The following is a 16,388-nucleotide window of genomic DNA, read 5'->3' on the forward strand; positions in this document are numbered from 1 at the left end:
AAAGCCTCAATAAACAAAGATAAATGCTAATAAGCCCAGCAAACATACCTGCAACCTAGGTGAGACAGGTTGAAGTTCCTTAATATCTACCGAGTGCTTGAAAATAACTGGAAATAATTCTTGGAAATAAAAATGGGCACAGCACAGAAAATAGCCAATTCACAAAAGGAAGAGATACAAGTGCCTGACAAGATGTTCACATCACTCATAGTTTAAAAAAGTGAAAAAGAAGTCACAAAACGTCTGACCAGCTGAGCTACCCTGGCTAAGTTTGCGGTAAGTTATTAACAGCAATGGAAAACCAATCCACTCTTTCAGTCTTCCTATTTTTTCCGGAAGATTTGGCAATGATTTTTGTTGTTTTTACTTTAAAACTGTGATGTATGCTATAATATATATATATAATATATAATATATATAATATATAATATATATAATATATATTACTTTAAAACTGATGTATGCTATAATATATATATAATATATAATATATGTATGTATAAAATATATAATATATAGTAACAGCAGGCCACACAGCACAAATCTAGGGACAGTGAATTGTCCCAAGGCCGACACCAGGAGCTACTGTCACCGTCAAGAAGTAGCACATGGCCCGTACCCGCGGTGTCCCCGGGTGCCCCCTCCCCAAGCAGGACGCCACCCTGACTTTTGACACCATCGTGTGGTTTTGTTTGTTCCTAAACTATGTTATCTGAAGGAATCACATGGACAGACTCTTGCAAACAACTTTTCTGTTAGTGCAGGTATCCCCGTGGTTGGGCGGCTGTGGTCCATTTTATCTCTTGCTGTCGTTTTCTCTCCTCTGAGTGGATCACAATTTACCCATTCCGCTGTGGGTGGTGGGCACTGGAGTTGCTTCCGTTTCAGACCTGTTGTAAATACTGCTGCTCTGAACATCTGTGTGCGCGTCCCTCGGGGGGACACGTGCCAGTTCTGCTGGGCGTGCATCTAGAGGTGGAATTCCACGGCCACGTGGGGTGGGTATCTTCCACTTTAGCAGATGATGCCAAACTGGTTGCCAAACTGGTTTTCCAGTTTACGTTTCCACCGGTGGGTTATGAGGGCCCTTGTTTCTCCACGTCTGCACTGCCAGCTCTTGGTGTGGTCAGTCTTAGCCATTCTCAGCCTTAGTTTCTAGTACTGGGATTCTTCGGTCATTATTGCCGAATGGATGAGTCGGAAAAATGACCACTGCCCTCCCATCCTTGGTGGCACCCACTCACCTGGTTTACTCGAGAACGTCTCAGAAAATACAAGTTTAAGAAATTATTTTAAAATGTAAGGAAACTTTTAAAAGAATAGAAATAGAGAGTATAACTTCCAGGAGAGGAAAAAGAAAGCTAATGAACAAAACTGATCGAGTCGAGAAGATAGGAAAGGAGTTGGGGAGAAGCAAACAAAAAATAGGGTAAGTAGGAAATACTAACATGGTTCAAAGAAGTTCAGATATGCAAGTGATCATGATAAAGAAATTACTTAAACTCACCTATTGAAAAAGATTCACATTATACTTTGTAAAAACCCCCATAAGATCCAACAATATACTATTTACATGAGATACACCTAAGACAAAATGGCACAGGATTTGAAATAAGAGGATGAAAACAATAAATGTGAGGGAGATACTAACCAAAAGAAAGCGTGGCTGAGAATATCTATATTCCCCTAAAAGATATTTGAAGAGCATTCACAAGGACAAAGGGTTGTGTCCTATGATGAAGCGACGGCCTCGGTGAGTCATGGGCCTGAGTTAATAGGGCAACACGACCCCAAAGGAAAGCAGAAAATGACCTTTCCACAGCATAAACGGATAGGTTAACACATCTCTTACAGAAAATGTGGACCAAGGGAAGAAAAAAGTTTTAAAAAGAGAGATTTAAATAAAAATGATGGTTTGATGTAATAGAATTTTGCTCTCCACGAAGAGATTACATATTTATTTCCGGCATGTGAAAAAACATTTACAAATGTTTGGCCTTTGTAAGGGAGATTCCAGTAAACCCAAAGCCTCGGCAGTATACAGACCTATACGTTCTGTCCACAATGCAATGATATTAGAAATCCAAACCAAGGAGAACGTTTAAATGCCAAAGCCCCCATATACATATAAATAATCATAAAAATAGAATCATACTTGAAATTACAAAATGATAGTGAAAGACTAAAATATCAAAACTTGTGGGGTGCAGCTAAGACAGTAAGTAGACGAGACTTTATAGCCTTACATGTTTTATTGAAAGACAAATATTTAAAAGAATTTAGCTGAGGGCCTCCCTGGTGGCGCAGTGGTTGGGAGTCCGCCTGCCGATGCAGGGGATACGGGTTCGTGCCCCGGTCTGGGGGGATCCCATATGCCGCGGAGCGGCTGGGCCCGTGAGCCATGGCCGCTGGGCCTGCGCGTCCGGAGCCTGTGCTCCGCAGCGGGAGAGGCCACAGCGGTGAGAGGCCCGCATACCGCAAAAAGAAAAAAAAAAAAAAAAAAAAAAAAGAATTTAGCTGAACATTCAACTTAAGCTGGAAGAAGAATAAGAGAGCAAAAGTGCAAAAAAAAAAAAAAAACCCATAAGGATTAAAATAATAAATATAGAAGCAGAAGTTATTGGAGTAGAAAAGAAACACAAATAATGGAAAAGACTGATAAAACCAAAGTTAATTTTTAAAGTAGACTAATAATCTAAGCAGGGATCTTTGTTTTGCGGTTGGTTTATCTCCAGCGTTAGAAGGAGCACTTATACATAGTAGGGATTATATAATGTTTGTTGAATGAAAAATAGACAAATATTTCTAATGGATAAAATTCAACCATATTAACCAAAAAAAAAAAGGAGGCAAACTGCAGATGCTTAAAAATCATAAGCAACAGAGAATGAGAAGACAAGCCACTGACTGGGAGAAAATATTTGCAAAAGACAAATCTGATACAGGACTGTTATCCAAAATACACAAGAACTCTTAAAGGGCAACAGTAAGCAACTGGATTAAAAAGGCGCAAAAGAGCTGAACAGACACCCTCACCAAAGAAGATACACAGATGGCAAATAAGCACATGAAAAGCTCCACGTCCTGTGTCATTGGGGAAATACAAATTAAAGCAGCAGCGAGACATCACTACATACCTATTAGAATGGCCAAAATCTGAAAACTTGACAACACCCAGTGCTGGTGGGGATGTGAAATGGTGCAGCCAGTTTGCTTTTATACATTTTAAAAAATTCATTTTATTGGAGTATAGTTGATTTACAATGTTGTGTTAATTTCTGCCATACAGCAAAGTGACTCAGACATATATATTCTTTTTCATATTCTTTTCCATTAAGGTTTATCCCAGGATATTGAATATAGTTCCCTGTGCTCTACAGTAGGACCTTGTTGTTTATCCAGTCTGTATATAATAGTTTACATCTGCTAATCCCAAACTCCCACTCCATCCCTCTCTCACCACCCCCTTGGCAACCACAAGTCTCTTCTCTGCCTGTGAGCCTGTTTCCATTTCGTAAATAAGTTCATTTGAGTTATATTTTAGATTCCATGTACACGTGGTATCATATGGTATTTGTCTTTTTCTTTCTGACTTACTTCACTTAGTATGATAATTTCTAGGTCTATCCACGTTGGTGCAAATGGCATTATTTTGTTCTTTTTTATTGCTGAGTAGTATTCCATTGTACCTATGTGGTACAGCCACTTTGGAAGACAGTTGGATGGTTTCTTACAACACTAAACATACTCTTACCATATGATGAAGCGATTATGCTCTGTGGCTTTTACCCAAAGGAGTTGAAAACTTATGCCCACACAAAAACCTACAGACAACTGTTTATTCATAATTGCCAAAACTTGGAAACAACCAAGATGTCCTTCAGTAGGTGAATGGATAAACAAACAGTGGTCCATCCAGACAATGGAATATTATTCAGTCCTAAAAAGAAATGAGCTATCGAGCCTTGAAAAGATATATAGGAACATTCATTAGTAAGTGAAAGAAGCCAATCTGAAAAGGATAACATACTGTATGATTCCAACTCGATGACATTCTGGAAAAGGCAAAACTATGGAGACAGGAAGAAGACCAGTGGTTGCCAGGGATTGGCGGGGTGGGGTGGTGGTGGAGGAGGGGGGAATAGGTGGAGGACACAGGATTTTTAGGGCAGTGAAAATCCTCTACATATGATACTCTGTTGGTGGATACATGTCATTAGACATTTATCCAAACCCACAGACTGTCCGCCGTGAACCCTAATGTCAGCTGTAGGCTTGGATGATGTTGACGTGTCCGTGGAGGTAATAAGTGTACCCCCTGGTGGAGGATGCTGATAATGGGGGAGGCGCTGCACGTGTGTGTTGGGGGGTACATGGGAAATCGCTGTACTTTCCTCTTAGTTTTGCTGTGACTCAAAAACTTCTCTAAAAAATGTAATCTATTAATTTAAAAAAATCATAAGTGCCTCCTACGAGCAGCTATGTACCTATGAATTTGAAAACCTGGATGAAATGGACAATTTTGAGAAAAAATACAAATTACAAAAATTGACTGGAGAAGGAAATTAAAACTGAGTAGATCAATAATCGCTAAATACCTTGAACAGGTAGTCACACGTCTCTGTTTCCAAAGGCCACATGCCAGATGGCTTTACAGCGTGTTCTACTAAACCCCCAGTGACCAGAATTTAGCAAAACAATGCATGAGGTGGAGGCCCCAGGCACAGCTGGGGGTGGGGGTGGGGCTTGAGGCCTTGGCTGCACCTGACCAGCGTGGGCCTGGGCAGGGGCTCTGGGTCCCGGAGGAGCTGAAAAGGCTTGCGGTGGGGCTTTAACCGAGGAGCGGTCCTGGGGTCTGGGGAAAGTGGGGTCTGGGCCCTGGGGAGCAGCTGCTGGCTGCAGCCTGATCTGGGCCCACACCCAGCAGGGATGGGGCCGGGGGGAGCGGAGGCCAGGAAGCAGCTGCTTTTAACGTTTTCTTTATTTTTTTCCATTGAGTCTGCAGGCTAAGAGGCCACAGGCCCCCAGGCCCTTTGGGGTTAATAATGCAGCTTTTATCTAGAACTCATTAGGGCTGGGCCGCCCCGAGTTCATGTGGTTTTGAACTGGATTCAGGTGTCATGGAAGAAAATGAGGACATCGGAGTGTCCCGGTTAATCCCGGTTAACCTGTGACCAGGGCCTTAGCGTTCAGCGACCCAAACTGGAGGTCAAGTTATCTTACAAACAAATAAAAAGAACGGGGGAGGCGCTTACTGTCCAGAGAATACGGCCTCTTCTTGGATGGAGGTAGAGGAAGGGCTTGGCGGGTCTCAGCTTGGAGGGAAATCAGGAGCCCGGCTTGGGGAGAGACGGGAGAGTGGAGACGAAGACTGGATGGAGGGCGGGCGAGGAGAGAGGTTTCCAGGGGAGACCAGCTCAGACTGAGGTGGAGAAACTCCCGAAGCCAACGTGGAAATTTGAAACTGAGACACACCCAGATGCACATCAGTGAAGGGGCGTCAGATCTGGACCAGGAGACCCGAGGGAGGGGGCGGGTTCTCCTCCCTCCGAGGGGCGGGGGGGAGGGGCAGATGCAGCAAGTCCGGGAGAACAGCAGCCAAGCCTGTGGGCGCTCCTCTGTCTCTGGCGCAGGACGGATATTAGTCGGGGAGCAGCACGGAGGAAGGCGGCTGGGGTCACACTTGCCGGCCCCCGCGTTCACGAGAGCCAGTGCCTTACATCAGTCACCCTCCCTCTCCCCCACCCACCCCTTTGTTTCTTCAGAGCCTGGACCACCATCTCCACGACCACTAGTTCAGGAGCTCAGGGTGGTCCCCACCGGGCCTCTGATGTGTCCTTGATAATATTTTAGGAGCGAATGAATGACAATGTTTGGGGCCTCCTGGAGAGGCCAAGGGACTTTGCAGGGCCCTATAGCCAGGGAGGCCTGGGCTGGCCTGGACCCCGGGCCCCGCACAGCGACCCCACTGGCAGGGATTAAGAGTCCACTCTAGGGGTTCCCTGGTGGCGCAGTGGTTGAAAGTCCGCCTACCGATGCAGGGGACACGGGTTTGTGCCCCGGTCCGGGAGGATCCCACATGCCGCGGAGTGGCTGGGCCCGTGAGCCATGGCCGCTGAGCCTGCGCGTCCGGAGCCTGTGCTCCGCAACGGGATAGGCCACAGTAGTGAGAGGCCCGCGTACCGCAAAAAAAAAAAACAAAAACAGAAGAGTCCACTATAGGGGTCAGCACCTGAGGGTCAGAGAGCAGAAAGGACGTCCAAGCTCACCCAGCAAGTGAGGACAGAGATGCCTGAGCCCAGGGAGACCTGACCCCAAACCCAGTCCTCCCCAGCGGTGGTCCTTCTTGGTCATCCCAGTGGAGTCAAGGCCGCAGGGCAGAGATGGCCACAGCCTGGCCTTGGTCTCCCGGGTGACAAGTGGTGGGAAGCCTGGAATCTCTTAATAAACTTTCAGTGGCCACCATCCTCCCAAGGCCACTGCTGTCTGGGAATGCTGGGGATGCTAATGGTGAGAGGGACCCAGGGACAGCCGCCCTGACCGGCTATTAAAAATAATTGGCCACCCACAATGCAAAGAAAAATGTGTTCTCCTTCAGTTTGGCTGGAAAATGTGAATTATTCTCACGTTGCCATAGAAACCAAAGGAAGTTCCTGGCATCTTTCAGATATTTAATTTTGTGAGCCCAAGGATGACCCCCTGAGCGCTGCAGAGCAGCAGGGGGCTGCGGGAGGGAAGGGGAGAGAGAGATGGGGGCAGAGGGAAGGGTGGGGAGGAAGAGGGAGGGACAGAGAAAGGGGGGAGAGACAGCCATGGACGGGGCTGGGGGAGCCTGAGTCCCTGCCGGGAGAGCGCCCACAGGGTGGCGACCACAGAGGGCAGCGCCCCGAGCTCTGGGATGAGAGGCCGGCTTCTGTGGGGAACCTGAGGTCCTGGGCGGTAAGGGACAGTGGCCGAGCTTTGCTTGGACCCCTGAGTCTGGTGGCTCCACGTCCTTCAGGGTAGCCGCCTGCCCTCCCGGTCTCAACGCTGGTGCCCCCGGTGTCCCCCCTACCCGGCCGCTGCCTGTAGCTCCCCTTCCGGCCCCAGTGCCCTGCAGTCTTGTCCGGGCACCTTCTGCCTTTGCTGGGACCCTCCCTGTGCCTGGAATGTCCTCCTCCGGCTGAGAAACCCCTGTGTGTCTTTTAAGTGTCTAAGGCCCACTGTCAGGTTCTCCACACATGGCTCCATACTTGTCCCTGGAGACGCCACGCCCCGCTTCCTCCTCCAGAAGCCCCACCTAGCGCTGGCCCCCATACTTGCCTTAGGTGACAGGAGGGGACCTGCCACCTCTGTCCCCTCCTCCTGGCAGGGAGTGGCCTCAGCCTCGGCCACCCCAGGCCCAGGCGGCTCCCAGGGAGGAGTCCGGGTCGGGGGTGGGATGAGCTGGAAGTGCTGTGCAGGAGTGGCCCCGCCAGCCGTACGGGAGGCCCTGGGCCCACAGTGCCAGGCGGTCAGGGGTCCCTGCAGCTCCTCCAGCGGTGACAAGGCTCCTGGCCACGGGGAGCTGGGGTGGTGGCCAGCCATACTCTGGTCATCCCTAAGTGGACATGCGCTTTGCTGGGGGCTGTGGACGGAGGGAATGGGCCTCCCGGGGTGTCTGGGTGCAGAAAGGGGGCATCAAGGTGGGCACAGTGCAGCGTGGGCATGGCGGGCCTGGCATGGCGGGCACACCTGCCCAGCTGTGGCCGCTTCACTCGCTTCTGTTCTCTCCTCACAGCTCTGTGAAGACCATTTCCTGCTTTTATCCCAGTTTCAAAGAATGTGCTTAGAAATATCTCTGGCATTTTGCTAATAGCGGTGGGAAGAATGGAAGAAATGATCAGCCTCCAAATATCACAACTTCAGATTGAGCTGGTTTAAATAGCAGAATTTCCAGATTAGAGGCAGGTGTGAAGATGTAAGAAACACACCAATCCCTGATTTTCAGAGGTCGGGGGAGGAGGGCCTGCCCTGTGGCCCAGGATGGGTGTGTCCTTGGGGGGGCGGGTGTTGCCGGATGAGAAGGGTCCAGGTGTGCCCTGCATGTGACTTCCAGTCTTCTGTGTCTCTGTGTCCAGATGTGATTTTTCCCACCATGAAGGTGGTGGAGGCCAGTAGCAAACTGGGAAGCAGAGGAGGAGGGGAGGGGGGCTGAGTCTCAGGAGCTGGGGGTCGGGCTGTCTCCCCAGTGTCTCTGAGCCCTGCCTTCTAGGGTCCTTGCAAAGGGTCCTGGCCCCCCTCGCAGCTCCTGCACAACTGTCTGGGCCGCCTGGTCACTTCTCTCTGTTCATCCAGAAATGGGGTCCCTGTGGCCAGCAGGCCTGCATCCCCTCCCTCATCTTTCCCTGGACCCAGGGCCGGCAGGAGAGGGACAGCACAGGCCCCTTATGCTAACTCCTTTGCCCTTTTTACAGAGGAGGAAACTGAGGCCCAAGATGGTGCGGGAGGGGTGTCAGGTACTTACTCCAGGGCACACCATCAGTGGTGGTGGAAAGACCGCCTGGGGCGGTGGGTGGGAGTGGCCGGCGCGACGTGGCCCGGGCAGGGGTCCAGCAGCCGGTGGGCTTTCTCCCCTCCCCCATGTGGGTGTTCTCACAGGGTCCTGCCCCCTGGGGAAGCCGAGTCCCCGGCCCCCGAGTCTGACACCCACTCCGGACTGAGGGTCCCGGCCCTGCGTGCTCACCAGGGCTGCTGGGCCAGAGCCGGGAAACGGTGCTCCTGAAAGATTTCCATTCATCTGCCAAATTAATGTGTGTGTTCTCCACGTCGCAGGAGATGCAATGAACTGTCAGCGGGACGAGAGGACTAAAGGAACGACTAAGATGTCTTTTATGGTGTCATTACATCTTATAATAAGATTTACTTGTCAACTTAAAGTGTCATGATGTAGTCATTTATTTGGTAGCCTAAGGAAGACGTGTGGTTCAAGGTTCCGGCTGTAATAATTACCCTGGACAGGTGAGAGTGCGGCCTCCCACTCCACACCCTTCCGCCCCTCGGGGCTCACTGGGCCCTGCGGGAGGGCAGTGGGCACCCTCCTTTCCATCTGACCAAAGGCTCAGTGATTTGGGTGCAGCCAGAGTGCTGGGCAGGGCACAGCGTAGTCCCAGGGCCCTGGGTCCCAGCTCCCTCTGGTCATCTGCATCTAAGCCTTGTTCACGCATGCCCTGCGTCCTGCCCTGCTTCCAGCCCTGAGCTAAAGCCGGGGGGCGGGTGGTGGAGGGGGGGAGGCCAGGGACTTGTCACACTTGGTCTTTGTCTGGCTCTCAGCCCCGGGGCGTGAATGATGCTGATAGAGGGCCAGACACGGGTACCCTGGGGGCTCATCCAGCCTGGGAGGGCCAGGGACGTCTTTCCTAAGAATGGGACCTTTCAGCTGGGCCTTGAAGGATGAGTAGGAGTTTGTTGGATAGAAGAGGGCATTCTGGGGAGAGAGAAGAGCACAGGCAAAGGTGAAGGAGGGACCAACTGGAGGTCCAGCCTGGAGAGGAGCCTGGGGGGTGGGCTGGGAATAGCAGGGGAACAGGCTGCAGAAAGGCTGGGCCCAGCCCCTGGGGGCCTTGAACACCATGCTCGGGGCGGGGGGCGGGGAGTTCATTGTGTAGCAGCGGTGCAGACGGGAGTGGCACGTTCAAGGGGTATCTCTGGCGGAGGGGAGGGGCCGCCCCTGCCTTGACCTGAGATGGGGGTGCCTTGTGAGGAGCTGCTCTCAGGCGGGGTAGGGTTGAGGCTGGGTCCTGGACATGTGACCTCAGAGATGCCTTTTGGGTGAAGGTGACTGAAGGCGTTGGATAAAGAGACTGGAGTCTGCAGGGGGCCCAGGAGAGACATGCACATTGGGGTCCCAGTGCCTCCATGGCGTTCAGTCCACAGGGCGAGAGCTCCCTGGGAGGGAGGGAGCAGAACCTCAGAGCTTAGCAGGTGGGCGGGGCTGGGGGGACCCCACTCCTGCACCCAGAACCTGTGGGCAGCTGCCCGGCCCCTCCCGCGTCTCCCCCAGGCCAGGAGGGTTTCTTTCCAAGCTTTGTGTGGGGCCTCTGCACGGGCTGCCCAGGGTCCAAGGCCCCTGCGGACCCCACTGCGGGCGCCCCGTTCCTCTGGCCTGGTTTCCGTGAGGGTGATTTTTGCTGACCTGCAGAACTTCCAGCGGGACAGAGCGATGCTCCGCTCAGCCCACTGGGGTCATTAATTTATGCAACCCGGCGGCTTCATCAGAGAGGGTTGTCACGGTAACGTTAACAAAATGTAAATACCTGCTGGACCCGAGAAGGTGGCCACTCCATCCGCCTTCCTGGGGCGGGAGGGGTGCCAGCGGAGGGTATTTCTCCTCTGGTGGCGCAGCCTGTGGGGCTCGCTCTCTCCCTGGGGGCTGCCAGCTGCTGAAACAACATGGATCTGTGGGAACCAATCACAGTGACGGCTCTGCGGGGCTGCCCTGTCCCCGTCCTGCTCTGCGGGGCTGAGACCCTGGTCTTCTCCCTCCCTGGGGGCTTGGGTGTGGCCTCCAATTCTGGGGGGCTCAGCTGAGGGCAGGTGAGAGCCCGCCGCTCGGGACCCAAGACCTCCAAGCCCCTGGGCCAGACCCTGTATTCCAGGCTGGACTCCAAGGCGGTCTCCCCTGCCCACCTCATCCTTTGGTTCAGGGCAGCCTTTCTAGTGACCTGAATCCTCAAGCACCAAGCTTCTTCCTAAGGTGTCCTTGCTAAACCGGCCCCGCAGGATTCTTGCTAAAGGCAGGATTTAGATACCAAGGGCTGTCTAAGCCATCAGAGGACCCTGACTAGTTTGGTCAAGGGGGGCGTCTTCGTCAGGAGGCAAGAGGGGGTGGGCTCTGGCCCGAGGGGCAGTGGTTGCCTGGACAGAAAGGTCGGTGAGTCAGTGCACAGCCGGGCCGCAGAGGCCCAGCACACGCTATGGGGAGGGCGGCTGCTGGGGCATGTTAGTGACCACTGGCCCTGGGGGCAGAGCTGCCGCCGCCACACCACCAAAGGTCTGCTGAGTTCAGCCATCCTTGCAGGGGCCTGAGGAGCCAGCCAGCCTCACACCCGGACCCCAGCCCGCTGGCTGGCCGCCCTTGATCCGCCCCCACCTTTCCCAGTGATACGGACGGATCCAGAGCTATAGGGAGTGAGCTGCCCGCCCGGCCCGCAAACACTGAAGCGGGCAGGCTAGTGGCGATCCATCACTGAGGACTTAGCGCCCTGAGTCCTGCTCCCGAGTTAAAAGCATCCTGAGTTCTCCAGGATGCTTTTCACACATAAGCGTCGATTTATTGCATGTTTTCTAAAGGAATCATGTGCTGAGCCAACAATGAATTGTCAACAACTTTCAACAGGCCAGTGATATAATTCACGGGCATTGAAATACCCTGAAGTGAGTAGCCCTTTAAGAAAGAGCCGAAAACTCTATTTTATTGTCCTCCTAGTTCGTTATAATTTTCAATTTCATAACATTCCAATTACCGGGTAGTTAGGGAACGTGTGTCGGGCCTCTGGCACCCTTGTGGCAGCCCTCCTTCCCGTGGGGTCTGTCAGGTCCCCCCTAGTAGCTCCCCCCGTGGACCCCGCAGTCCCCCCATACTCCGCTCTTTGGCTGCAAATCCCAGCTCTGGACCAAAGTCTCTCCCTATGGCAGTAGTTCGTATAAAGTCTGTCTTGCCGTTTTTAACAAGTGTCTGGTGAATAGTTTATCTTTAACATTATTCAAGGCCTCCTTTCCAGCCACTGTCCTTCCCTGTTTCTGTATCATCCACATTTCCTCCCATCCTGGTCCCTTCCCACAGCATCCACACAGACGGAAACAGGCCATCCTAGAAAGCCCTCCTCGGCCTCACCCACTTCTAACCCATTCTACCCTGTGTCTCTGCCACGGAAGCCCACTGGCCACGCTGCTGTCCTGCAAACACACCAAACACTGCTGCCCCGGGGTCTTTGCTTGTCCCTCTGCCTGGAGTGTCCTCCCCAGACACCTGCAGGGGTCGCCCTTTCACGCCCGTAATTTCTTTGCTCAGCGTCACCTTCTCAGCGTTCTGTGACCCCTGGGTGAGGCCCACCTCTGTCCCCACAAGCTCTTTTGCCCGAGCGCTGGCAGCCACCTGGCCTGTTGTCTCTTTGCCCCTGGGTCCCTCTCTCCTGCCGGCTCACTGTCAAGGCCCAGGGCCGGGCACTCAGGAGCCACTGACTACGTGTTTTAGGACTGGACTGGATTCTCCCACTTGGGAATTTCATGGGGACGTGGGAGAGTATGCCCGGTGGCAGCAGGGTTAGATATGGGACGATCTAGGGAGAAGCTGGGGTGGGGAGAGGCCCTGAGTCACCCCTCATGGACCACGGTGGAGGGAAGAAGAATGCGTCCTTGGGATCAGAGTGTCCTGTGGGCTGGCAGCCTTGTCAGGTCCTGAAGACACTCACAGTAGCTCATGTGCAGCCAGGAAACCCCAGTAACTGCAGGGTCCTGACAGGTCTCCATCCCTGGCGGCCTCTGAGCTGACCCAACTGCGTGTTCTCGACCTCGGCAGACCTTCTAGGAAATCAGCTCCCACGCGGCCTGGACGCTGTCCCTGAAGTCCCCTCCTTGCTCATTCCCTCCTGCAGCCCAGTCCTGCAGCTGGAGGCCAGAGAGTGCTCCCCGTCCCCCCATCTCCCCTGTTGGAGGGCTGGGACCCCGCCTCACGCATCTCCTCTTTTCCAGCCTCATCCTTCTCCATCCCCTGTCACCCGACTCAGGTCCCTGAGTGCCAGCCACCCTGGCCCCTCCTGTGGTCTTCATTCCGGACCCTCCACGCCCTCTGTCCTGCCTGGACCAGGGGAAACCCCTTTGTGTGAGCATTACCAAGGGTTATTTGCCCTGGGCCCACCAGGGTCACCCCTACCCCCGGAGCACCCAGATTCAGCATTTCCTTAATGATGCCGTATTCTTAGGGAGATGATCCAATTGTCAGTCCCTTACTGCCGAACGGGGATGGGAGAGAGCGCTAGTTTTCCCTCTTGTTTATTTTATCATTGGCTATTAAGCTCAATTCTTTGCTAAAGAATTCATCAGGCATCTGGTCAATTATTTGGGGACTTGTCTTCAGGGAGAACCGTTTCTTGCTCAGTAGAGCTGTGTCTCCACACTGGCTGCTTCAGCAGTCATCTGGGCATTGGCATGGCCTCAGCCCGTCTCCGGGACAGAGCTGACGCAGGGACCACGGCCCTCTGAGGACGGGGGCGGGGGGTGGGCACGAGCCTCTCAGGGTTTATGGGTTTATTCATGTGAAGAGCCTTACGAACATCTAAAAGTGAAATCCTATTTAATTGTACATGTCAAGGATCATCCTTTTTCGGGGTTATATCTCATGAAACTTGGGCTGACTTGTACATGTGGGGGTGGTGCAGGATTAGAAATTGGCTCAGGCTTTGGAGGCCCACATTTCATCTCTGCACTGACCAGATGTGTGGCTTCGGGCCGGTTACTTCTCTCTGGACCCAACTTCCTCGTCTGCGAAGCAGTGTAACTCTTGGGCTTGTTGGATTGTGTGGGGAGGGGCAAAGGGGTCAGGTGTGTCAAATGGTAGCTTCTTAGAGATGGTGATGGTGGCCCCCTTTGTCAGATATTTGGTCCTGTGGTTTGTCACCAGGACTCCAGCTGAAGGGAATACAGATTGGGTGACTTTGTGTGGGTACACGGGGTGTGTGGTGTGTGTGTATATGACTATCAAAAATGATTTCAGGAGGTGATGAGAATGTACTAAAACTGACTTACGGTGATGGTTGCACAACTTGGTAAAATAAATCATTGAGTTGTCCCCTTGAAAAGGGTAAATGATACGACATGCAAAATACGTCTCAGTAAAGCGACTTTTAAAAAGTGGAGCAGGGGAAGGAATTCCAGATTTCCAGCTCACGATGGTGGTCTGAACTCACAGGCTTAGCTCTTTTTCTGCCCTAAATGATTTAAAAAGGTAAAAATAAACAGCAACACTGGGGAACAGGAAAAAACGAATTAGTGGATCAGAAATCCTGAGAAAATCCTGCAATCCACAGCATAGATGAGACGGACTGACGCAGAAATAGGGCTGCCAAGAGAAGTTTGAGCAGGCAGCCCAGGCACCGGAGGAATGGCTACTGATTTCCCAATGTCAGCCTCCAAATCCCCAAACCCCCAGAATGTGGTGGACAAAAGTTAAAGCGAAAGTGTCCATGGAAAGTGAGAGGGAAGGAAGGCAGAGGGCTGGGGACCTGGCTGGTCCCTCGGCCACAGACGGGCAGCGTGGAGTCCGGGCTAGATGGGCAGGATGGGCAAGTGGGAACGATTACGCCATGAGGGCACCATGGCTCCCCGCACCATGAGCCATGGGTCAAGCCCATGGCCAGGCTTGGTAAAGTCACTGACACACGGCCACACTGCTGTTTACATGCCATCCAGGGCCGCTTTCCTGCTACGACGGCCAAGCTGAGCAGCTGTGAGGCTGTAGGGCCTGCGACGTTGAAAATATTTACAGAGAAAGTTGTCAACCCCGGATTAGAAAGAAAAGCATGGTGGCAGCTCCCAGGGCCACTTCAGGCCACTTCATCAGACACGGATAAAAGATACACTTATCTATAGAAAGAGTGGTTCCGCAGGGCAGTTAAATCCTCGAAATCCCATCTCCAACATGACCCGGTGGTCAACTAATCCTCGATGAAACAGGATTAATACAGGAAACAGAGGAGAATTGTAAATTTCTAATTAGCATCTGCCGAGAGACTCAAAAGGATATCGTGTCCGTGAACCATGAAATAGGAACTGGGCACGGTTTTTTAATTGGGGGATTAAAGAACAAGAAAGCGATCTTTGAAATTAAAAAACGTGATTACTAAAACGTTGAAACTCCATAGAAGCTGTGTATAACATGGCTGAAACCCAAACTGGTGAATTAGAGGTGAAGCCATTTAAGTCTCTTGGGGCAGAAAGAGAAATGAAAGATGGAAATTGTAAGAGTTAGGTTGAGAGAAGGGGAATATAGATCCAGGAGAAGAAATATCACGCCAATGGGGTCCCAGGGGGAGAGAAGGGGGGAAAAGTAATTAAAGAAATAAGAGAAGAAAATTTCCTCTGAGATGGGAAAAGCCTTGAGCCTTCACATCTTGGGTGTATGAAGAAGGAATCATGGGAGAATGGCACACTCTACATATATCCATACATCCTGGTGAAATTTATGATGACAAGGATTAGAAAGACCTTGAAGATTCCAGAGTAAAAGAAAAATAGATTGCTTAAAAAAGGAATAAAGGTCCACTCCTGCTGGCCATTCTCATCTGCACTGGCTCCAAAGTTGTGAAGAAACAGGACTTTGAAACTCGAATTCCACATCCAGATAACATATAGTTCCATTGTGAGGAGAAAATACATGTGTTTATCTATTTTTGGGGATTTGAAGAGTATATCACAGCTGTTCCCTCTGGGAAAAATATAATTGTGGGGTAGCATCCAGTAGAATGAGAGAAAAAGACAGGGTGGCATTGGGGCACAAGAAATAAGGGTGAGCAAACAGACAAAACGTAAGTTATGTCCAAATAATTACTGAGAAAATGAGATTTAATGCCATTGTTAGAAAATAATTCCCCAAATAGATGGGACATAATGTTCCAAAGTAACTGGCATAATGTGAAAGAAAATAACATTCTGGAACTAAAATTCTGAATGACTGCAATAAAATCGTGCCAAATGTCTTGTCACATTCAAGTGGTAATTGATGGATACTGATTAACTCTTAGAGTTGATAGAAATGTGTGTGTTAATATTTTATTGATTAGGACTCTTTGGGTTGCATGGAACAGAAACCCAACTCAACCCAGCTTAAAAACCATGAATATATTGTGAGGACTCTGGGATGTCTCATAGGACCCAAGGAGAAGACGCAGTTTGGAGCTCAGAACAGAAGGAGCTGGAAATTCAAATGTGTGTCTCCACCCTTCACATCTTCTCACCTCTGCACCAGCAGCCTTCCCTCTGCACGAGCAGCCTTCCCTCTGTACCAGCGTCCTTCCCTGTGCATCAGCACCCTTCCCTCTGTACCAGCAGCCTTCCCTCTGCACCAGCACCCTTCCCTCTGCACCAGCACCCTTCCCTCTGCACCAGCAGCCTTCCCTCTGTACCAGCGTCCTTCCCTGTGCATCAGCATCCTTCCCTCTGTACCAGCAGCCTTCCCTCTGCATCAGCACCCTTCCCTCTGTACCAGCGTCCTTCCCTGTGCATCAGCATCCTTCCCTCTGTACCAGCAGCCTTCCCTCTGCACCAGCACCCTTCCCTCTGTACCAGCGTCCTTCCCTGTGCATCAGCATCCTTCCCTCTGTACCAGCAGCCTTCCCTCTGCACCAGCAGCCTTCCCTCTGTACCAGCGTCCT

Source organism: Mesoplodon mirus, assembly GCF_964341445.2.
Source record: "Mesoplodon mirus genome assembly, chromosome: 11".
Taxonomy (NCBI): Eukaryota; Metazoa; Chordata; class Mammalia; order Artiodactyla; family Ziphiidae; genus Mesoplodon; species Mesoplodon mirus.